This window comes from Jaculus jaculus, chromosome 9 (genome assembly GCF_020740685.1).
Source record: "Jaculus jaculus isolate mJacJac1 chromosome 9, mJacJac1.mat.Y.cur, whole genome shotgun sequence".
Classification (NCBI taxonomy): Eukaryota; Metazoa; Chordata; class Mammalia; order Rodentia; family Dipodidae; genus Jaculus; species Jaculus jaculus.
Genome location: NC_059110.1, coordinates 13,755,761 through 13,780,966, shown reverse-complemented (window position 1 = coordinate 13,780,966; position 25,206 = coordinate 13,755,761). Strand labels below are relative to the sequence as shown.

General features: G+C 41.3%; 1 protein-coding gene and 1 pseudogene across 1 annotated transcript in view; one reads left to right on the top strand and one right to left on the bottom strand.

Annotated features, from left to right (window-relative positions):
- The window catches only part of LOC101612525 (nesprin-1-like), a 183,927-nt gene that overhangs the window by 122,334 nt on the left and 36,387 nt on the right, over positions 1-25,206 (bottom strand). The window lies entirely within an intron of this gene.
- On the top strand, positions 9,118-9,828 carry LOC101608647 (annotated as a pseudogene).

Here is a 25,206-nt window from a genome sequence, read left to right as displayed (position 1 = left end):
CACTTTTCAACAAATTTAATCCCAAATGGCTGGGGGAGTTAAAGTAAATGAAATAACTATGGCAACTACCCCAAATATGAGAACCTCCACCTCCCGTGTGAAGACACATATTTCCAGTCTAAAAGTCACAGAAGAGGGGTTCATTTATCTGCATAAAAATCTAAAAAGTCATACCCAGCATATTGTAAATATAAAGCCAAGTAGTATATTTGAAAAAATATTTTCCAAAAAATATTAAGTATTTAAATAGAGACATTGAGAATAACCTTAAGCCCTGATTGCATTGTTAAATATGACCTGGAAATTTATTAAGTGGATTTTAAAACACATGACATGTTATTCATGTTGAAAATAGAGATTAAGTTGTTAGCTATGCTTAGTTGGAAAACCTGCAGGTCTGTGTTCAATTTCACAGCCACCCGGGGAAAGCCAGACAGATGACTGTTTGCAGCAGTTAGAGGCCCCAGTATGCCCAGCCCACACACACATGTGCACATACACACACACACACACCACACACACACACACACACACACACGTGCATGCTCAAATAAATAATTATTTACAAAGTGGAGATTAAAACAATGAGATAATATATACGTATTTGTTACTTCTCTCATATCTGTTGACAAAATACTCTGAAAAATGTAACTTACGAAATAAAGGGTTTATTTTGGCTTATATCTTAGCAGGAGGCATCGTGGCAGAAGTATGAGGCAGCTGGCCACATTGAGTACACAGCCAGGAAGCAGGGAGGATTAAATGCTGGGGTCAGCTCACTTTCCTTGCATTCATTCAGTCCAGGACCCCAGCCCATGTGGATCTTCCTACCACAATTAACCTAATCTAGAAGCTTCCTCAGAACATACCCAGACCAATATCTCCTAGCTGATTTTAGTTCCAAACAAGTTGAGCCAAGATTAACCAATATAATTTCCCAGGACAATTCTCAATCAAAAAGAGACTTTGAACTACAAAATAAAAACCCTCTTATTCTTGAAAGCCTTTATTTTCAGTTATTATAAAGAAGAAGAACACACATTAATGTTAGTTTAGCAGTGGTTTACAGAGCTAAGATCTGTTGAGTCAGTATCATTCAGGAACTTAGAGAAATTCTCAGCCCCAAACCAGGCTACAACAGCAGCTCAAAAATCCACCTTGAAAGGTCTCTCCAGTGATTGTAGTGTACGCTCAAGCTTAGAAATTAGTTCATGGATCACACAACGTAGAAAGTTCTGTGGTATAACATGTCTCAGGCATCCTAACAGTCTGGGTCTATTTAGTTCTAGCTGTTTTAAATTTAATTTTATTTATTTAACAGAGAAAGAGGGAGAGGAGAGAGAGAGAGAGAATGGGCGCACCAGGGCCTCCAGCCACTACAAACGAACTGCAAACACGTGTGCCCCCTTGTGCATCTGGCTAACGTGGGTCCTAGGGAATCAAACATGGGTCCTTTTCTTTGCAGGCAAATGCCTTAACCACTAAGCCATCCCTCCAGCTCTAGTTCTACCTTTTATCCTTGGACTTCCTCATGCTGGAATGTGGGCAACACCAACACCTGTCTCATAGAGTTATTGGAGTTGATATTTAAAAATCATATTAAGCAGTGCTTGGTGTGCAGTCTGGCTTGTTATCAAAAAAACACTTTAATTAAAAAATGGCCAATAATAAAGATAACAACTATGCGGTTGAAAATGAAAAGTAGATTTGCATATCATCTGTAGCAGGAGTAGAAAAGTAGGTCATAATGAAGTCATATTTTGTTGTAAAAGTAAGGAGGAAAAGGCAGGAACTTAAGTAACTCTGACAATGGAGAGACACACACAGTTAAGTCAGAGATCTTTTGAGAGATGACTCTAGAAATGTGGGTTCTTGTGGTCAATCTAAAATCAGTTGGCATATAAAAGCCACCTTTCTTTTGTACTTTGATTTGATTATCTATATTAATAACATGTCCAGAAATAGCAGAAAGATGATGTAAATCCATTCTGTGATGAAATAAACACCACTTTATTAAGTGACAGATGTTTCAAATATGATTGTATCCTGTCATCAAGATGTGTTCTTATGCTAAAGATACCATAGCCTTCAGTTACAGGACCATAAGAAATCAAGTTAGAACTAAGCTAAAAGCCTTCTTCCTGTAGACTAGCTGTCACAGTGCTAGAAAGTGGTATGTAGCTTGCTTGAGCTGAGGGACAAATGTCATCAACAGTCTTAACTAGTAATGGACCAGCTAGTCAGGCAAGATGCATCCACTGGTATAATAGTGGCATGAGTGTTATGAGGGTAACTAACTGCTCTCTGATTGGACATGAGGTCCACTTAGCAGGAGGGAATTCATGCTTAGTACTGAAAACCTAACCTAAAGCCCATAGCTGGAGGTCATAGACCGTAGGGTGAAGTTACCACTGTTGTTTAACTAAATGAATAGGTGTGCCCATCAAATTGTCCTCCAAATACTTATGTTTAAAGAGGGAAAAAGATGCGGTGTTAGCAATTTTAGTCTAAACAATCACTCTTGATTTATAATTTAGTTAGCAAAATGATGTTGAAACAAAATGCACAAGTCTAAAAATTATTTTAGTGTTGTCTACACTCTGACAACTTCACTAAATTCTTTAATGATTTAGTTGTTAATGGGAGCTAAATTATCCTGAAGTCACAGCAAAATAAAAGCGTAATCATAATTCTATTTTAATACTCTTGTTCAACAATGAGTAATGTATTGTAAAAGTGAAAGTACTAAACTGGGCGTGGTGGCCCATGCCTTTCATCCCAGCACTCGTGAGGCAGAGGTAGGAGGATCTCCGTGAGTTCAAAGCCACCCTGAGACTCCATAGTGAATTCCAGGTCAGCCTGGGCTAGACTGCGACCCTACCTCAAACAACAAACAAGCAAACAAAAAAGTGAAAGTACTAACATTTTCCCTATTTGGTGTAGACCTGATTGGCAGAGAAGCCTTTGAGTCGTTCACACTGTTACTCAGAGCTCTGACTACAATTTTCCTGTGAGCAGAATCACCTGTGCTTTTGACTCTAGCAGTTTGGATGTCACTGAGACTCATGAAGACCAACGGGTCAGCTTGGCCCTTCTGGGGAGCCCCAAACCCCAGCCTTCTGTCACTAAAATCAGAGCTGCCGGGGGCCGTCTTGGGCTCTAGCCTTACAGTGCTCTGTCAATCAGAGCCCTCAATCCAAACAATTAGAGGTGGGTGCTACCCTCTGCCAACTGCCCCCGGGAAGTCAGACTCACTCCACTAACTGTCCCCAGTCAGGGACAACAGGAGCGATGGTGTCCTGATCCTTGCCCACCTTTAGCATTTGTGCTGCCGGAGCAGGGGTGACGTGAGCAGGAGTGGAAGACCTTACTTCCCTGAAGAGAAAAGGGACGTGACAAAGCCTTGACAGACAGCAGTAATGGAGCCTAATGAGAGGCGAAGAGTTCTCTTGACACCCCAGCTCAGACTCAGAGCGGGCAGGTCAAAGGTAGGCTTTCTCTTGTCGGGAAGCAAGAAGAAAAGGGGCTCAGCTCAGAAATCAAACCACTTCTTTCTTTAAATTTTTATTTATTTATTTGCAAGGAGAGAGAGAGAGAGACAGATATAAAGAGAGTGGGCATGTCACAAACTCCGTGCCCCTTGTGCATCTGGCTTACATGGGTCCTGGAGAATCAAACCTGGGTCCCTTGGCTTCACAGGCAAATGCCTTAACTGCTAAACCATCTCTCCAGCTCTACTTCTTTAACTGAATGTTTACTCTGACTTTTTTTTTTTTTTTTTTGACCCAGGCTGAGACCTTTGTCTTTTAGTGACCTAATTTCAGTCACTGTAGGAGTAAACGTTGTAGTGGACAGCTTCATGCTGCTGGGATGATCTTCCCAAACAAGGCACAGTTTATGGGTTTGGCTAGGCTTTACTGAAACTTACAGATCCAGGGGAAGTTCTGTAAGAGCGGAGGAAACTGGCCCCCTTGTCAGAGGTCCATGCAGAGAAAAATGTCACCACCAGCACCATGAACAAGCACACTCCAGGAACCCCAGGCAGAGCTCAGACACTCTGCATACCTTCAGCTGGAATTCCAGGTCTGCCTCCAAATACACTGTAGGCCTGACCCCAGGATCCATTCACACAGACACTGCCTCCAGCCAGCCTAGAGATCTAAGTTATAAGCTTTAATAAACACCTGACTCTATTGGGGGGACATTCATTCAGGCTGCCACAATAGCATTACAGTGTACTCAGGTCTGAGGACCCTTTCACACCACATGAATGGAAATACTCCCAGCTTCTTTTTTTTTTTTTTTCTCTATCTTCCTAGGTTGCTTAAGGCCAGGAAACAAAGTACCCATTAGTCTTGCTTTCTCTCTCTCTCTCTCTCTCTCTGTGTGTGTGTGTGTGTGTGTGTGTGTGTGTGTGTGTCCATCCCCATCTGAACAGGCCACAAACTCTCGACACATACATAAGTTTTGCTTCTAGATTTCTATCCATACTGGGGACTTGAACCCAGGTTGTTCGGCTCACAAGCAAGCACTGTTAGCCACTGAGCCATCTCCCTGGCATCTTCTTGCTTTTGCAAAACAGCCTTGGCAGTGACCTCTAAACTGAGAACTGGCACAGTGCTGTTGTATCTGGTCTACATAGAAAAGACAATCGAGCAAAGAAATGAAAATGCAAAGAAACCAAGGGAACAAAGCAATTCCTTAGAGAACACAAAGACACTTCTCTGCAGGAGTTCTGCAGTGCCAGGAATCTGGAGCTCAACCAACCTTCCTTTAAGGGCCTTCCAGGGGGGTGGATGGAATCGCATGTAGTCCTTCCCCATCTATAGGGAAGAGTGCCTGCTACCTTTTCATGAGAAGGAGACACTCTGGAGAGCTCAGCAGAGTCTGAGGTTGGGAAGGAGCCACACAGAGACTAGAGAACTGGGTCGTAGCAAGAAAATTGGCTCATTATGTCCGTGTTTGTATTGGATCCGTTATGACGGGAGAGGAGAGGTGGCTTTTTCTCTAGCATATAAATAATTAGTTATTTGTTTTCTTAAATAAATTTTTAAAGTGTAAAATAATAAAAAAGGGGTGCTGGAGAGATGGCTTAACCGTTAAAGTTAAGGCATGTGCCTGCTAAACCTAAGGACTCAGGTTCCATTCCCCAGGACTCATGTAAGACAGATGGCCAAGGCGCACATGCGTCTGGAGTTCATTTGCAGTGGCTAGAGACCCTGGTACACCCATTCTCTCTCTATTTGCTTCTCTCTCTCTCTCTCTCTGAAATATGTAAAATAAATAATTTTTTAAGAATATTTTTAAAAAGTAACAAAGGAAAGTATAATATGTGATGAAACTTAGTTTTAAATTGTTCCTGCTTACTTGTTATAAGCAGCTAATTTGTTATTTAGAATTGACATTTTCTTTTCAAGGTAGGGTATTGCTGTTGCCCAGGCTGACCAGAAATTCAGTATGCAGCCTCAGGGTGGACTCAAACTCACAGTGATCCTCTTACCTCTGCCTCCTGAGTGCTGGGGTTAAAGGCTTGGACCTCCATGCCCAACTAGAATTGATTTTTAATTTTAATTTTAATTTTTATACATTGTGTGTCTGTGTGCATCCACAAGCTTCCATATCCCAAGAAACAAACTCCAGATGCAGACATCACCTGTGTCTGGCTTTATGTGGGTGCAGAGAACAGAACCCAGGCCGGCAGGCTTTGCAAGCAAGGCTCTTTAACTGCTTAGCCACCTCCCTGGCCCCTAGAGTGGATTTTTTTTAAAATTAGTTAATGCTAGCTTATGCATCCTCACATATTTTTTAAATATTTTATATTCATTTATTTATTTGACAGAAAGAAAGAGGGAGAATGAGAGAGAGAGAGAGAGAGAGAGAGAGAGAGAGAGAGAATGGGCGCACCAGGGCTCCAGCCCCTGCAAAGAACTCCAGACGCCTGTGCCCCCTTGTGCAACTGGCTTACGTGGGTCCTGGGGAATCGAACCTGGGTCCTTTGACTTTGCAGGCAAACACCTTAACTGCTAAGCCATCCCTCCATACCTCCTCACAGATTTTTTAACTATCCTTTCCAAGAGATTAGCCTATCTATAAGCATAGGAAAAATTTCTTCCAATTCACACTGAATAAAGACAGGTGCAGGGGCTGCCTAATCACATTGACACTGACCTTTTGCCTTAGCATCTGAGAAGATGGGTAAGAGATCAATATATGTTTATGTGATACCTATATCCAATGACATTCCTGAAGGAGTCTCACTGGTAGCTGTATATTGTTCATGTAACACTTAACAATTTTGAGGTGGAGCAACCAAGGTTATGTTTGCTACAAACTTATGCAAATTGAAACTTCTACAAGATACACTATGTTCCCACTTTTGTGGATTTTGACAACTGATGTTCAGTTTTTCTCATGACCCTTGAAGGGGATCCACTCACCAACCCCACATATTCACTGAATCTTCAGAACAACTTGCCTCAGCCCTACATGTCTAACCCTTTGCAACAATGTTCACTTCCTATGCCAAAAAGAAGACATTATTCAGTTTGGATGGGCTTCAAAGAAAACAAAGAGAATAAGGAAAGATCTCCACTGAATTCCAAAACTGGAGCACTTTTGTAGATTAGGAAATAGCTTCGGAGTCTGTGACCCACCCCATGTCACAAAACCCATCTCAGAAGGTCAGCAGTGATGTTCATCATTGTTCCATACTAGAAAGTTCCATACTCGCTTTCCTCCAACTGACCAAAAAAAAAAAAAAAAAAAAAAAAACAAACTATGGAGCAAATCTTTCTGGAAGGCAATTCACTTTATGCTAGGAAATGAAGAGATATGTAAACAGAGAGATGATGCAAGATGCATAGACTTAGTTAAGATGATGCCCCAAACTATAGATTGAAACTGATCCAATGAGTTCTGTTCACTGCTGCTATGTTTTTGCTGAGGGGATGGTGTGTGTTGGTGTGTTTGCTATCAGTTTCACTTGCTAGCATAGACAGGCATCAAAAGGACACAGTAATACACCAGCCACAAAAGCTGGTGAATACAGGGTGTTGCTTCTGGTCTAATCAACATGTAAGGAATATAGACACCTGCTGGGGTATGAATCATTCACACCTCATTGCCAAGTGCTCTAATTACATAACACCTTATGTTTGCCTCAGGCCTTGGAAAATAAAGAGTGGGCCACAGAAGAAAAGAGGATTATATTTCTTTATTTTATCTTATTTTACTTTATTTATCTGACAGAGAAGGAGCAAGAGAGAGAGAGAGAGAGAGAATGGGGGCACCAGGGCCTCTAGCCATTGTAAACGAACTCCAGATGTGTGCAACCTCTTGTGCATCTGGCTAATGTGGGTCCTGGGAAATTAAACCTGGGTCCTTTGGCTTTGCAGGCAAATGCCTTAACCACTAAGCCATCCATCCAGCCCAAGGATTATATTTCTAAGAAGGAGACACTTAAGAGCAGATTCTGTGGATTAAAGAATACTAAATTGAAGTGCCCATCAAGGGAAGAGACATCTCCAAACAGGAGAAGCTAGAAGGAAAAGATGAAAACATAGGTGGGCTCCATTCCTTACAACTCCCCTTCCCTCAAGTACCCACCAGTTTGTCATTCATTGTTGCTGTACAAATTGTCCAAGGATTCTCTCACAAACATTTATTATTCTAGCATTCTAATCCACATGTTCAAGAATCAGGGCGAATATTTTTTTTTTAATCTGATTCGCTTAATCAAAGTAATACTGATTAATAATAATAATGACATTTACCCATCCAAATATCGAACTTATCCCGTAAGACAGACTTCAATAACTATGAAACACAAACATTTCCATTTTTGATTCAGCAGAACACTGCCAAGGCAAGGCTGTGTTTTTCGTTATGGATTGAATCCAAAATGTCCCCCTAGGCTCCTGTTTTGAGTGTTCTGTGCCCAGCAGGTGACTCTCTTTTGGGAGACTATGGAACATAGGCCTCTCTGAGTGGGTCTTTGAAGGTCATACTCTCCTTGTCTCTGGGGTCTAGCTCTCAGCTTCCTTCCTGCTGAGATGTAACACCCTTGTTGCTCCACATGCTGCCACGGACCAGTCACTCCCCCACTCCTTTCCCACTGAAATGGACTGAAATCCTCTGAAGTAATGAGCCAAAATAAATGCCACGCCATGAAAAGGAGAGCAGAAGATATTTTAAAGAATCTTCATCTCTCAATGGTTGTGGCTGAATCACGTTTCTCCCAACTTGTATATGAGAAGTGTGGTTCATGGACCCGTAGCAAATGCAGAGAATGCTTGCTAGAGACGTACACTTCTGGGTTCTGAATCTCACTTTCTGAAGTGAGAAGTCTGCATTGGAACACATGCAACTCCTAACCAAACTGAAGTTCAAAACCCACTGCCTTAGCTCCCTGCTATAGAGTTTGCATGTCTACTTACTGCAGCTAGCTGCTAATACCCAGGGGGAAAGGGAGTTCGTGAGTTGAACAAAAATGCCATTCCACGTTCAGCGTGTGGTGTCGTGGGAATAAACTTCTTCAGATCAAATACTTTCACCACGACCACTGCGTGACCTTGAGCAAGTGCCTTAACACAAGCATCAGCTTCCTTATCTCTAATATGGGCACATTAACAACTGTCTTCATGCTTGCTGAGCAATTAAATTCTGCACTACTAATGTACAAAGGTATACAGTGTCGTATCCAGACCCCAAAAGTCCTTGAAACCATGTTTTGAAATTTTTATTTATTTATTTGCACATGGGTGGGGTAGGGAGCACCCCAGGGTCTCTTGCCACTGCAAATGAATGTCAGTCTGGCTTTATGTGGGCTTGCTGGGTAACTGAACTCCAGGCTGGTAAGCTTTTCAAAGCAAGCACCTTTAACCTCTGAGCCATGTCCCAAAGACCCCATAATGCTCCTTCAATCATCGGCTTATATTGTGTATTTTCTTTATCTTAGCAACTTGATATGACCACAACCATATTAAAATATTCAGTTTAGGCTCTCTCTCTCTCTCTCTCTCTCTCTCTTTTCCCCTCCCTCCCTCCCTCCCTCTCTCCCTCTCTCTCTCCCTCTCTCTCTCTCTCTCTCTTTCTCTCACACACACACACACACACACACACACACACACACACAAGAAAAAAAAATCACTTCCGGGAAGTTAAAGCCACACTTTCTCTGCTATTCTCGCTGCAACATGGAAGCTGCCAGCAGAATGGCTGAGCCGGTTTCTGGGGAGCTGGTATCGGTGGCCCATGCTCTTTCTCTTCCAGCAGAGTCCTACGGCAACAATCCTGATATTGAGATGGCTTGGGCTGTACGAGCAATGCAGCATGCTGAAGTCTATTACAAACTTATTTCATCAGTTGATCCACAGTTTCTGAAACTCACCAGAGTAGATGACCAAATTTACTCTGAGTTCCGGGAGAATTTTGGGAACCTCAAGGTAGATAGATGTATTGGACCCGGAAGAACTCAAATCTGAATCAGCTAAAGAGAAGTGGAGGCCATTCTGTTTGAAGTTTGAAGGGGGTGTAGAAGACTTCAACTATGGTACTTTGCTACGACTGGATTGTTCCCAGGGCTACACTGAGGAAAACACTATCTTTGCCCACAGGATTCAATTTTTAGCAATTGAAATAGCCCGGAACCGTGAAGGGTACAACAAAGCAGTTTCTGCCAATGTTCAGGACAAAGAAGGAGCGAACGAAGCTGTGAGTGGAGAAGAGAAAGATGAAAATGTTGTTGACAGTGGAGAAAAAGAGGAAGAAGTCAACAGTGAGGGAGAAAAATAGAAAACTATCCGAGGTGGAGAAAAGAGAAGTCAAGAAAGACATCAAGTGGAGTATCTGAGACAGGCAGACAGGGAGCAGCACTGCAGGCACGTGAGTCAGCTGAGCCCATAAGTATCACTGTGCTGTCTGTAGAGACCTCTTTGGTTAAATGTCCTTGTGTTATCTGAGGATCCAGAAGGATCTTTCTAGCCAAATAATCATGAGCTTTCCTGGGTATTCCTCTGTCTAAATTGTTAGTGGAGTCTGAATTCTTTCTTGATTTGTGGATCCTTGGTTTTGGTTTCTGATTTAAGTAAGAAATTTTATAAATAAATTACATTTTGTTCATAGGGTTATTTCTGTAACTGACTTTAAGAAGTATTTAAAGCTATTCAAATATTTTTGGGTCCATAATCTCATCACTATCTCTTATGTAAAACCATTTGTGTCTGCCTGTTAATTTTTCTCACTGTTCTCTATAATGAAGTTCTCCTAACCTGTTAAATTGTACCTTCCTGGTTTTGGGATTAAAAGTCCTTATATAACTGAAAAAAAAAAAATATTCAGTTTAAATGAAGTTTCTCTCGTAGTTCTTGCAGCCTGATCAGTAATATTCTGGGAAATGCACATTCATCACCTACCACTGAGGACAAAGGGGCCTTGAATAATCAGCAAACATGCCTGTACATGTCTTTTTGGTGGCCCTTCAGTTAGCTATTCAATTCTTCCTCGCTGTGGTGGTTTCTTTTCATTTTACAACGTACCAATATGTTCTAATAAATTTTAAATAATATTAAATTTATTTCATGTCAGCTACGATCCTTATGCACTTATCAGTGTGCATTATTATTCTAAATATAAAGGATATGTCCAAAATACAGAAATATTTCCCTGTATGAGCAGTTTCTCCAGTGGTTCAAAGGAGACCAAATGTACCAGTGCTTTTAAACAAACAGACTGTATGGTCAGAAAGGCTATGGATGGGGAGGGGGTAGGGAAGCTCACAGATTAAAAGAATTTGTCAGGCATTTGTAGCAGAAATACTAGCAGACACTATTGTCTTGATGTTTGAGCCCTCTATTGATGTGGATTAGGAGCAAGACAGATTTCTCTAATAGGTAGTTTACCTAGGAACTGGCCTGAACATGACCAGGGGAGAACTCCTCTCATCCTGTCTCATCCAAGGTGGCTGAAAGCAGGGATTGCCTTCCTCATCCTTCCTCAGCAACAGTCAAAGCTTAAATTCACAGCTTAGCCCCAGGGAAGGCCTTCCTGAGTCAGTGTTTCTCCTGAGCCTACCATCCAAGGAGGTTCCTCCCTACACACCTGAGCCTGGTGGTGAGGCTCATCCTAGTAGAATACCTGATTCATATGAATGGACCTGGGGAGCCACGGGTGAGAGACCCTTCCCCAGAGAGAGATGTTTCCCTATGTGAGGGAGATTTTCCCGGCTTCCTCTCTCCCTTCCCAACGTGGGAAGGAAGGGAATATATTTTGGCCTTTCCTCTTACCTCAACTCCTTAAAACAAATCCCATATTTACCCTTCTCTCACTCTCCTTTATAAATTCTTTACTTCCATGGACAAGCACTTGAGACAAGAGCTCATGTCATGAGAGTTCTAACCCCACTCAGAAGTTACCTGTGCATCATTATCTATACCTTACAGTACTCCTGTGTGCATATACTGTTATGAGCTAAAGGATCAAGAGAAAATAAAGTATATGCTAGGGCTCGGCAGTTAAGGTGCTTGCCTGCAAAGCCAGGTTGGATTCCCCAGTACCCATGTAGAGCCAGATGCATAAAGTGGCACATGAGTCTAGAGGCCATTTGCGGTGGCTGGAGGGCCCTGATGCACCCATTCTGTCTTCTCTCAATCTCTCTGCTTGAAAATAAATAAATAAATAAATAAATAAATTTTAAAAGGTATATGTTAAACATTCTACAAGGTCAAATGACTGACTAGAACTTTGTGATTGTGGAATGTTGGAATGCTCCCTCTCCAGAGCCTAACTACCATGTGTGATCTTCAGTCCTCTTAACAGCCAATCATTGCCCACCTCTGTGCCTGACCCAGCACCCTTTAGCTATCAGGTAAGATCTTTGGGAAGCAATAACACACTACTCATTTTCCACCAGCCCAAAAGCCAAGGAAAAAAAAAAAAAAGCACCCAAAAAATCTAGAATGGAGTTTTCTCTGCTTTGTTATAACCCACCTATCTGATGTTCTCAGCCATGTATTTGAAGATAACTAAGTATGACTTTTCTTCTCTGACTATAAAAGTTTATATGACTTTTTCCGCACCAATACACGGTATTTGGGACAACAGAATTCTTGGGTCAGAATAAATTAACTTTATTCCCTTTGAGGCGAGACAGGTGTTTTATGTGCTGGTGTTGCAGGGTCTTTGTCTCCATTAGTTTCCAAGAGTCTATTGCAGTCAAAGTTCTTGATGATGGATCCTTAAGCAATTTGCAATGTCCACCTCCCAAAGTATAATTGTTTTGGTATTAAACTAACTCCTCATGCTAACCCTGGTGAATCTCTCAGGTGTAAGTCGGTGGAGAATCATTGCTATAAAAGGGTGGGTTACTGAGAAGACAAAATGATCTCTGGTGAGCAGTGACCCACAGACCAAAGGGCTTTCTGAATCTCAGCATGTTTGGGGTCATAGCAAATGCAAGGATGGATAGCCAGATTCTTGGTCTCCCTATTAAAATGAGGCAGAGGAAGTGTAGAAAGTTAAAAGTAGGGGAAAAATCCCAGCTCCGTCTCTGAGCTTCTCCAAGTCCAATCACATGCAGTCGGATTAGATTAAAGAAAAGTAGATAACACTCCAAGCAAGCAGCGGAAGTAAAGATGAGATTTACTTAACAATTGAGTGCTAACAAAAGATCTATAAAGAACAGATTGCAAGAAGGATCTATCACAATCATTTTTATACAAAAGAGCTTTCTTAGAAAGAAATCAAGGAATGCATAAAATGTCAGCTTTCAAATGATTTATATCTTAAGAAAGATTTTTCTATAATTTTAAAAAATAAGTCAAATTTTGAATATGATGGAAGTTTGGGTTTTTTGTTTTTTTGTTTTGTTTTGGTTTGGTTTTTCGAGGTAGGGTCTTGCTCTAGTCCAGGCTGACCTGGAATTAACTGAAGTCTCAAGATGGCCTCAAACTCACAGTGATCCTCCTACATCTGCCTCTGAAGTGCTGGATTAAAGGCATATGCCACCACACTGGGCTGGAATGGAAATTCCTAATCACAGATGCTAATGATGTTCTTTTGTTCCTTGCCAATATTAAAACCTGTCACCAAGACTCAGTATTAGGAAGAATCTTACTGGGAGCTACATTTAAGGCAATGCCTTAAAGGGCTCACGGAGCTGGGCCAGGAGTCATGCATGCTTCCAGGCAGAAATATGACCACCGTGCCACACGAGATAGGAGAGGTTGCACGTCCCACTGCTGGTAAAATGTCAGCAAGACTTGTGAGAATAAGTGAGTCAAAAGATGACATGGTTCTGAGTTTTGAGTCGAACATTTTCTAACACTGAAAGTGTTTCTGAGCACTGTAGAATTTTCCAGATAGGATTTAGAATAAACCTCTGGTCATTAAGCTAGTCTCCACATCTCCCTAGAATTACATGCTGGACTATTCTTGGCTGTTTTTTTTTTTCTTTTTAATTTTTTAGTTTTCTAAGCAATGTGCCAATAAAGCAGTTTACTTATTTCATAATATAGCTTGCTGGATTACAAAGCACTATACTCTCTGATATGTCTTACTCAGAAACCACTAGAAACTAAAATTGCTTGAAATAACTGACTCCGTCTTCTTTCCTTCCTGCCCTTCCCTCCCCGGGGGCTGCTGCTGACACGGTGCAAGCTTGCCTGGGTGAGCCTGCACGTTTGTAAGGTGCAGTCTCTCTACTGAACACGCACGCACTACACAGCACCAACAGGTTTTCCCTGCAACGGGCAGAGAATTAACAAACTATTTTTCTTTTTCATTCATGCAGTTCAAACAGGTTCATAGTTTCTTTTAAATATTGTTTGTTTATTTCAAATTATTTGAGGGGGGTCAGATAAAGAGAGAAAATGGGCACAGCAGGGCCACCAGCCACTGCAAATGAACTCCAGATGCATGTGCCCCCTTGTGCGTCTGGCTAACATGGGTCCTGGGGAATCGAACCTGGGTCCTTAACTCTTTGCAAGCAAGTACCTTAACCTCTAAGCCAACTCTCTAGCCCCTGCTTGTGATAATTCTTGGTAGTGTCATCAACACACTTTTGGGAAACCTTGCTATTAACCCAGTAATAGAAAGACCATAGACTCTATTTTCCCGGCCTTTGAAATGGGAGTTGGGGTGTCCTTGGAGAGAAGGGGTGTGTTAGAAGTGTTAGAAGCTACCTCCCTGACCCATCTCCCTTCAAGTTGGTCTTGTCACGTGGGACACTTTTACCTCCTCCATAGCATTGGTAAGAATTCTTAGTGCCTCAATCAGTGTAAGATCTCCCATGGTCCTGCCCGGACTATCTCTCACCACTCTCAAAATCTTCCAGTTAAATCTTAGTTCAGGTAGCTCTTGCATTCAGAGAGAGCGAGCTGGCCCTGTTCACCCCACACACAGTGTGCACGCATGTACGCATGCCCAGACTCACAGCAGGTGGGGTTTCCTGCACATGATGGAGCTGGAGGGAGGGTCCTAGAGACCCTATGCCTCCCAGAGGCAATAGTGGAAACTGGTGATTGCTGGGAGAGGGGAAGTCATGTCCTTTAGGAGTGTCACCACTAGGGAATCTCCCATTCTCCACTAAATTACCTCCCACCTATGATCATGCAAATGACCCTAATTTAAATCAGTGGAATAAACAAGGCATAGAAGTAGGATGTGGATATAATGGGAAAAGGGGAAAGCCGAAGGGAAAAGAGAGGGTAATTAAGAGGAATGGGATCAAAATGCCTTGTAATGACAACATCAAGTTATCAAAGATAAATTAACTATTTTTTTTAAAGATAAACTTTATAATTTATAGCAACCCTGAACAGTTGCATGCACAAATTATAGCAGCAGAAAACTCAGAAGAAAATCATGTTATATAACCTTGGGGTAATTTATTCTAGATTCAAAGAGCTTTTGAAATGTAAATGGATGTCTCAAATCACAAATAAATACATCATAATATGTAACAAACTGTAGTCATTCCAATGAAGTTTCAAAACTCACTTCTATGAAATTATATTTTGGGGCAAAATAAATGACTGTATTTATGTAATGATGGGTCGCACAAAACACAATTTATTTTCCTTTTAGCACAATTAAGTTACATTAGTTTCTCATTTCACACTATTGTTCAGTCATCTTATAGTGTAGTCTTCTCAACATTTACTGTTATTCATAGTTCTACTACGGAATTATAATTTCTAAGTACTTTGTGAAAATTTTCCATCAAGATATTTTTAAATGTTTTAAAAATTGTTTGGTTGGTTAATGGCACTGGCTTGCAAAGCCTGGTGGCTGGGGTTCCTTCCCCCACTGCCCACGTAAAGCCAGATGTGCAAAGTGATATGAGAATCTGGAGTTCAGTTGCAGTAGCCCTAGGCCCTGGCATGCCTATTGTTATTTTTTCATTCTCTCTCTCTCGCTCTCTTTCTCTTTCTCTCTCTCTCTCTCTCTCTCTCTCTCTCTCTCTCTCTTTCTCTCTCTTTCTCTCTCTCTCTCTCTCATTCTCTCTTTCTCTCTCTCTCTCTCTCTATATATATATATATATGTATATATATAAGTGTGTGTGTGTGTATGTGTGTGTAACATGTATAATATAATATATAATATGCATATATATGCAAATAAATAAATATTTTTTAAACTCTTTGGGTTTTTATGGGGATTGTGTTGAGGCAGGGTCTTTCTATAGGCTGCCCTTGGATTTATGATTTCCTTGCCATAGCCTCCTGAGTGCTAGGATTAGAGACATGTACCACCGTACCCAGGTATAATAATTTAAAACCTTTATCAGATTACTATATTTAGCATTTATTAATTATAAATAAAGAGAAAATCATGAAGATCTATTGCAATGATATTAGTGTTTTTCTTACAGTGTAGGGCTCCTGAAATGTTATAAATCTTATAGACTTCATAGCTAAATAGAGAACACTAAACAAAAATACTATTTAATAAGCATAAAAGTTATTTTATACCAAAGGGAATATGTAAATATGTATTTTTACTTATTTCTACTTAAATTATAAACCAGTCCCCTTCATAATCAAGAGTCATACACTAGAACTAAAGGAGTTGGGAGAGGAGGGGTCTTTAGGATCAGCACAATTCACATTGCCTTCCTAACACCCCCAGCCCGCAGAGGCTTTGCTAAGAGGACTAGGTACTAAGACTTCTGACATTTCTATTTGGATGTCCTGTCACACTGTTCTAAGCCCCATTTCCTTACTGTGAGGTGGACAATAGTATGCACCAGCTTCCTTCCTGCGGAGGGAAGGACAGTGCAGAATAATGAGAAAGCTATAAGTTTCACCCAAGCTATCAAATACCCGTATGTGTTCTAACAGTTTAGCAGAAAACTGCGGAAGCCAGAAGCCCCTGCCTCCAGAGGCTTGGGGAAAGTGTCTACCTGTTTTCCCAGCTTCCATACAGTCTCTTGCCTCAAGGTCCACCACCAGCCTCCAGCCCCTACATGCTAGTTCCCGAGAGTCAGCACACCTCCTAGGCTAGCAGGTACATCTCCTATGCAAGTGGAAGACTCTGACAAAGAGGAGCAGACCTTATGGGTCCTTGGCTCCTCCACATGGTTGAATTTATTGGCTGTATTCCTGATAGTAGGTGTGGACAGATTAAATAGTGGCTGAGCCCTGGGACAGTAGTAAAGATGAAGCAATGGTTGTAGATGAGAACTCATAAAAAAAAAAAAAATACATGGGCTGGAGAGATGGCTTAGCAGTTAAGCACTTGCCTGTGAAGCCTAAGGACCCCGGTTTGAGGCTCGATTCCCCAGGACCCACATTAGCCAGATGCACAGGTGGGCACACGCATCTGGAGTTTGTTTGCAGTGGCTGGAGGCGCGGGCCCATTCTCTCTCCCTCTCTCTCTCTCTCCCTCTCTCTCTCCCTCTTTCTCTGTCACTCTCAAATAAATAAAAATAAACAAAAAATTTAAAAACATAAATAAATAAATAAATAAAATACATTTAGCACAAACCACATAGGGTAGTTCATTCTGATAGCCTCAGCACTTGAGAGGTTAAGTTTAAGTCCAGCCTCGGCTATATAATGAGTTCCAGGCCAACCTGGGATAAAAGTAAAACAATATGTCAAAAAATAAAACTGACCTTGCTTGGATAAAAATCAGTAGAAGAAAGCTTTCTAGGTATGCATAAGCCCTGGTGTTTAATAACCAAATGTGTGTGTGTGTGTGTGTGTGTGTGTGTGTTTACACACACATATACATGCATATATATATATATATATATATATATATATATATATATATATATATGGTTTATATATATGCATATATATATATATGGTTTATATTATTGTGGAAGTTTGAACAGATGGCCCCAAATATATTCAGTTTTTCTATTTGTTTGTAGTTTGCATCTGCAGCTACCTGGCTGGAGGCAGTGTCACTGGGTGGATCTTAAGGTGTGGTGGTAGATTTTAGATTTCAATCTAAAGATATGCAAAGTATGCCTTGCTGGATTTCCTGAAGTGTGCTTTGGCTTTTTGGCTTGTACTTCCCTCTCTCTCTGTCTCTCTCTCTCTCTCCTTGGTCCTGTGAAAGCAGGCCAGCTTCTTCTGCCATTATGGAACTTCCCCTGGATCTGTAAGCTTCAATAAATCCCTTCCTCCATAACTGTGCTTGGTCATCTCAGAGAACCTGAATCTGTCTGCTGCAATTATATTATAAAAAGTATATATGTATTTAGTAAATATAAATATGGGATATACACATATCCCATATGCCACTATAGTACATCTATCTATCTATATATTCTCCCATATTCTGCAATCAACAGCTTTTTAATCTTAGTTTTGCACCCAAGTAGAAATAGAACCATGAATGAACATCTCTGTTTGAAGAATTATGGTTAAAAACAGATGTTTTGGGGTTGGAGAGATGGCTTAGCAGATAAGGTGCTTGCCTGCAGAGCCTGGTAACCTGAGCTTGATTCCCCAGTACCCAAGTAGGGCCAGATGCCCAAAGTGGCGCATGCATCTAAAGTCCAGCAGTGGCTGAAGGTCCTTGTGTGCCCATTCTCTCTGTCTCTCTTCTATATCTCTGTTTGAAAGTAAATAAATAAAATTATTTTTAAAAACAAATGTTTTCTTCTTATGTTCTGTTTTGGTTGATGTTCCTTTCCTTATTTATTAAAACCTTTATATGTTATGAAATTATGTGACTTTTGTTGCCTTTGATAAATATTTTCCCCAACTTTTTCATTTACGTATTTTGTTGTGTAGACATTTTGCTTATGTTTAATTACTTTACTGACATTAATTAATTACATGTATTTATACAGTGTAATGCACTCACTTAGTATGTGTACACAAATCAGGAATCACAGCATTTCTATTTCTTTAAGGATATATCATTTTTGTGTCAAAAACATCAAACTCCTAGTAGTTCTTTGCTTTAAATAAAAAGACAGTAAATTGCTATTAACTACAGTCATCCTGTGGCTCTGTACAACATGAGAATTTATCCTCCTGTCTAACTGTATTCTGGTATGTAATATACAACTTCCATCTATCCCCTCCCCATCCCTTTCCTAATCTCTTGTGGCTAGGATACTCCACTTTGGGTCAGCACTTGTAGCCTCCCCAATACATCATGTATAAACATGTCTATATGCTCAGGTGAACTTACCAATGTGGGGGTTTTTTTGTTGTTGTTGTTGTTTTTGGTTTTTTGAGGTAGGGTCTCACTTTAGCTCAGGCTGACCTGGAATTCTCTATGTAGTCTCAGGGTGGCCTTGAACTCACAGTGATCCTCCTACCTCTGCCTCCCAAGTGCTGGGATTAAACACGTGTGCCACCACACCCAGCTCTGAGTGTTGGTTTTTTTTTTTTGTTTTTTTTTTTTAATTTATTTATTTGAGAGCGACAGACACAGAGAGAAAGAGAGATAGAGGGAGAGAGAGAGAATGGGCGCGCCAGGGCTTCCAGCCTCTGCAAACGAACTCCAGACGCATGCGCCCCCTTGTGCATCTGGCTAACGTGGGACCTGGGGAACCGAGCCTCGAACCGGGGTCCTTAGGCTTCACAGGCAAGCGCTTAACCACTAAGTCATCTCTCCAGCCCGAGTGTTGGTTTTTAACAAGTAAAGAAGAGATTTCTCTACTAGCACTTTATAAAAGAAAAAAAAAAACTTTTATGCTTCCTTTTAATTAATTCTATGACTGGACTCATCTTTAAACTACAAGAAATAATTAATAAGTGGTTTTAGTTCATAAACTATCAATTCAATCAAATATAGTTAAACCCTTTTCCACTTGAAAAATCTGTGTGTGTGTGTGTGTGTGTGTGTGTGTGTGTGTGTGTGTCTTTTGGATGACATATTCCATCCCAGCAATATCTTTGTCAAATTGAAGGGACTGTCATGTTCTTCCCACTTCCTTATCTGGTTTTTCTCGTACCTCTTCTTCTAAAGATTCTTTTCTGTATGTTGTGATATATATTTTTTTTTCAAATGACATTATTTATTTATTTATTTTAGACAGACAGAGAGAGACAAAGAGAGAGAACTGGCAAGCCAGGGCCTCAGTCACTGAAATCGAACTCCAGATGCTACCACCTAGCACGCATGTACAACCTTGCACTTGCCTCACCTGTGTGCATCTGGCTTTCGTGGGATTTGGAGAGTAGAACATGGGTCCTCAGGCTTCGCAGGGACTAAACACCACCCCACTATCTTTACCTGGAAGGGCGCTAAGTCAGGACTTTGGAGTGGGCAGTCCCTTGTGTTTCTGTTTCCCGAGTTCTAGCTTATTTGAAAACCCAGGGTTACCATGAGTCATCACAGGAATGGGGTGTCATTCAAACTACTGTCTGGAAGAAACTTCGTTCCTGGGGCTTGGATCTCAACTGTCATAAGTCATGGTTATGGGGACGGTGAACGGATTTGGTAATTGATTGATGGGCCTCTTGAATACTTCTCTGCTGGCATGAGTAGGTTGTTGTGTCTAAGAACAGTCGCTGGTGGGTGTGAGGATGATCTGGCTGAGACATCTGTCACCCCATTGATCATCAGGGTCGATTCCAATTGTGTGGCTGGCTGGGTGGTGCTCCCTTCCTCCCTCACTGCTCCACGTGCTTCTTGGTAGAAGAGGACGTTTTTCCCAGAATAGAGGAGGACAGGTCTTTGGTCAAGAGTATATGAGAAGCTGCACTCTTTTGCTAGAATCTCCAAACACATTCTCAAGAATAGTGACCATGGCATTGCTCTGGCCATTTATCCTCATTCAGTACAGATGCCAAAAGATGTTAAAAATATTTCACCCTTGTCTTTCCTCTCTTTGAAGAAGCTATGGGCTTATAGTCTAGGTGACATTAGGACTCTTCACTGTCTCACCCTCATTGGCCTCATCATGCTCTCAGATGTCTCAAATCAAACCAAGCACTAGACAGACAGCTGAGAATAAAAGAGCATGAATGTGAACAATAAAAAGCCAGACACCTAAGTAGCTAGCTGCACTGTGAAGTCAATGGTAATAAAAGATGTATGCCATAGCTCTGAGCCTGTGTCTAACAGCAAGCAAAACAGAACATTTCCACAGATGGCAGTTGGTGATGTGTAAAATATTCAAGTATTAAAATGATCAGTAAAATAGCCTCACACAAAAGGGCACAATCTATTCTATAGGTCCTTTAGTCTGAGTTTTGGGTTTGTTTACTTGAGTAGATAGAATGAACAGTGAAGGAGAGGCCTGACCAGTGGTTGATACAGCAAGTGAGGTCTAGCTTAGATTTGGAGAAGTGAAAAGAATTGGCCCTACATTTCAGCTGTCACTGACTGGGAAGGAGTGAGGTTGGGTTGAATCACACTTGCCAAATGAAGTCTTTTGAACACAAGTTGGGTTTCCTCTGTCTGCAGTTCTGATAAAAGTTACAGGGAGAGAGAGAGAGAGAGAGAGAGAGAGAGATACATGCATATTTTAAAGAGGCTCTGAAAGTGACTAACTTCCTTGCTTCCCTGTTTTGAATTTACAAAAGACCAGTAGGACAACTACCCTGAAAAGTTTCATCCTTCCTGGCTCTGGTAGGTATCCTAAACCTTTACTGTCTTCTCAGATACCCAGGCATATTTCCCTGTAGCCAAAGAATAAGCAAGGACTCACTCAACCAGGAGATTAAAGAGGCAATACTAGAAAATGCAGAGTTTTACACATGCATATTTCAATCCTCTCTTTTAGGAAAGACCATGGGCATTTGTTAGCCATTTCATGGGATCAGGGAAGAAATGCACACTAAGGAAACATTCTCTTAGAGATTTGGTCATCTGGGAAAGGCTACTAATAAGCTTGGAAAACCATTTGCTACCAGTAAATTTTCACAGAATCTTGTTTATTTTAGAGTCTTATCTTTTAAGGTGGCTTTAAATAAAAGCCATTATAGTGAAAAGTCTTAGTCCTCTTATCAGAAAATCATTTTCAAAAAAAAATGAGTTTGGTGACAAATAGATCTTAGCAAAAGAAGGGACAGATGACCAATTACCATGAAAAGCACAACAACAAAACTAATTTTCATTGTCTGAAAAGTCTGAAGTCAAGATTTGATCCATTACTTGTTATCACCATTAATATGTGATGTTGCGTGAATCAAAAATCACATGTTCATGCCACCAAGGCAGAAGGACATTAGAGAGAGGTGCAAAAGCCCAGCACTACAATGGAGCGGGGAACCCTCAACTAAACACAAGAAGACAGACGTCCACTTGAAATAGCAGTAGCTGAAATGAAGTAAATGATTCACCAAATCTCATTCTAATTAATATGTGTATATGCATTCATTCAAATCACACCCATTTGTTTGCTAGTTTGAATGCACAGTTTAGTATGTAAACACACCCTTCACTTAACAGAGGAGCAAGAACCAATTTCCTGTGTACAATGATTTCTTATTAACAACAACTTTGTAAACTGTATATATGGGGTGGTTTCAATGTGAATGTATGCCCCCATGACCTGAGGTATTTTTGATTAATATTGAGCTTACCACTTGAGTCTCCAGCAGTCTTGTTGGAGGAGGTGTCACTGGGGGTAGATCTGTAGTCCAGCCCTACGAGGTGTGTAGAAAGCAGTTTGAGCCTTGGCTATTGGTGCTTGCTGACTGTTGGTGGCGTCTCTCTGCTACTGATATATGGAAATGGAACTGTTTCTTCCAGCATAATGAAGCTCCCCCTGGATCCTGTAAGCCTGAAATCCTTTCCTCCCATAAGCTGCTTATGGTCAGATGTTTGTTCCAGCAACACAAAAGTAACTACAACAGGAAAACTGGTACCAAGAAGTGGGGCTGTCACTGTGGTGAGTCTGTCCATGTGGGTTTCGGTCTTTTGTAATGTTCTTGTAAGAGAAATGTGGAATGACTTGGTACTTTGTTCTAGAGAAGCCTTGCCGCGCTGTAAGCAGAGCTTTATGGGCTATTTTGTTGAGAATTTGAAAAATGCTAAATGTAGAGAGAATTGTGGACTATGAAGGCTTGTCTTATGAACTTTTAAAGGGGAAGGAGAGAACTTTGTTAGAACTGGGTCCCTGGTGGAGAGGTTGGCTAAATTCTGCCCATGCCCAGAGAGTTTGATGAAGTTTGAACTTAGAAGTAATGAACTGGTACGCTTGCAGGAAGGTAGAGGACGGAAAGACATGAAAGATGCATGGCTTATCACAGGGAATTCAAGTGAATTTGAAATTGCTGTTATAAAAACTGGTTTTAGGTTGCTTAAGCTGCAATTGTTGATTACCACCATCAAGGATGGACCTAGAAATCACTATGTAGTCTCAGGCTGGCCTCAAACTCACAGTGATCCCCCTACCTCTGCCTCCCTGAGTGCTGGGATTAAAGGCATGTGCCACCATGCCCAGAAAAACTTGGGACTTTTAAACAGTGTTAAAGTTGGTAAAGATTATGGGTACCTTTAAAGTTGGACTGGATGCAATTTTCACGGTAACATGGTTATGAATATGTGGATGTCAGGAGCAGCATGTGATGGCTTTATTGTGGATATATGTCCCTGTAGCCTGAGGTAACTTTGATTAAGACTGAGCTTGCAACTGCAGTCTCCAGCAGCCCATCTGGAGGAGGTGTCACTGGTGGCGAATCTATAGTCCAGCCCTGCTAGGTGCACAGGAAGAAATCTGAGCTCTGGCCGTTCATGTTTGCCAACTGTCTTCTAAGGACTGTCTTCTAGTTCATTAATGCCTACTCCCTAACTTCTTAGTGTGCCTTGGTCTGCTCTAATCAGATCTTCACTCTCACTATGCTAAATGTCTATCATTTCACCTTCTAAGGGTCATTTTTACTTCTGTGTTATGTGATATGTTAGCACATGTCATTGCTCGTTCCACTATCTCTTTCAAAACTCCATTCCATTGGATGCCGAGCCACCCCTTCTCCTGTGGTTCTTCTTGCCATGTTGGTGTTCCTATCTGGTGTCTGTTGTTTTCTTTTGCTAAACTATAATTTGAGGTGTGCTGCATTGCTTTCTGGAACAACAAAAAGGAAAACATCTTTCATCCCACATAGGATGCTGACTGATCAAAGCAATGATTCCTTCCAAGTACAGTTCGGCAAATCATTGAGTTGACTGGGGTTACTTAGCATAGATGATTCAAAGGAAACTGTATCAAGTTTATCCCATGTCAACATGGAGGATGAAAACTTCATAGTGGATTCTCCTCCTAAGTTTGATTTTCTACCTTCCTACATAGTCTGTCACCCCCAAGACCATGTACAGATCTTGGGGCAGGAAGGACTTATGTCAGGTGAGGGTCTTGTGATTCTCCTTCCCTCCTTCTAACAGACAGTGTTATTAGCTCCAAAACCATTACTGCAGGTCTAGTGATTGCTGTATTATTTTGCCTATTTAATTTCTATGACAGGGGAGGCGGGGAGCATCAAGATATTCTGTAGGTTTGGCTAGAAAAAAATGGTTTAGTATTTAAGGCACGCTTGCCTGCAAAGCCTGAAGACTCAGGTTTGATTCCCCAGTACCCATGTAAGCCAGATGCACAAGGTATTTCATGCTTCTGGAGTTCATTTGCAGTGGTCAGATGCCCTGACTCCCATTCTCTCTCTCTCTTTCTCTCCCTACCCATCTATCTGCCTCTCTCTCTCAAAAACCAAAACTATATATATATATATATATATATATATATATATATATATATATATATATGATATTCTGTAGGTTACCCCAGCATTTGTCTTGCCCCTTGACAGCAGTGGCCACGCTGAGCCTGGGGTGGGGTATGCAGTTACACAACAAGGCTGGACCAGTGAGCAAGATTCCTTCCTACTGATGCCCACTCTTTCTTCAGTAGCTTCTGCCCAGATCAGTGCCATCCATTTGCTTCTCAACCAGACATCTATATTTTGTGCCACAAACCTCTCTCTCAGTTGCAGCCTGTTCAATAAGACTGATTTCTCAATGTCGCCCCTGGGTGACTCATAACAACTCCAAATGAACATTTCTAAGACACAATCCTTGGTGCCATGCCTGGTTCACCAAGTTCTTGATGCGTCGGCTAAATCTGTTCTTTAGGACCTGAACTTTGTTTCGTCTATGTGCCCTGGAATGCCCTCTCTACTTCAAGCTCCATCCTTGTTGTTCAGGTCTTAGACTGGAAAGCCAACATTTAAACTTGCTTCCGCTGACAACTTCAACTCAACCAGCCCTGGAGAAGTTTATTAAACCGTTGGTGAATGAAACAAAAAAATGAGCAATTTATGCTTTTTTTAAAATTATAATACCCCAAAATGATGCCACAAAATCTTCTAAACTGCCTTGCCAGAAACTATATATTCGTTCCCAAATTTGGAAATCCTGAAAAAGGAATCTGTCAACGCAACTATTGCAGGAAGATGTAGCTGATTCTGCTTGTGCCAGCAGGGAGATCTCTGCTAATTCTGTGAAGGGTGAGAACCAGAGGTCAGTAGGGTCAGGCTCCTACAAGACATGAAACTTCAAGCCATAGTTACCTCAACAAGGTGCGGCTGGTTTTCTATCCAACTCTGAAATTCTGTGCTTCTGGGGTCAAATATTCTACACTCCAGTGAGCTAATGGGAGACTTTGGTCTTCCCTCTGCTTGTACATGGGGACGATTTGAAACACGTAGCTGGCTTCCCTACTCAAGACCCTCACAGGGATGACGCTGACTCAACAGGCTTTTTAAACCGATCTTTGGTGTTCTCACCCAAAAGAGT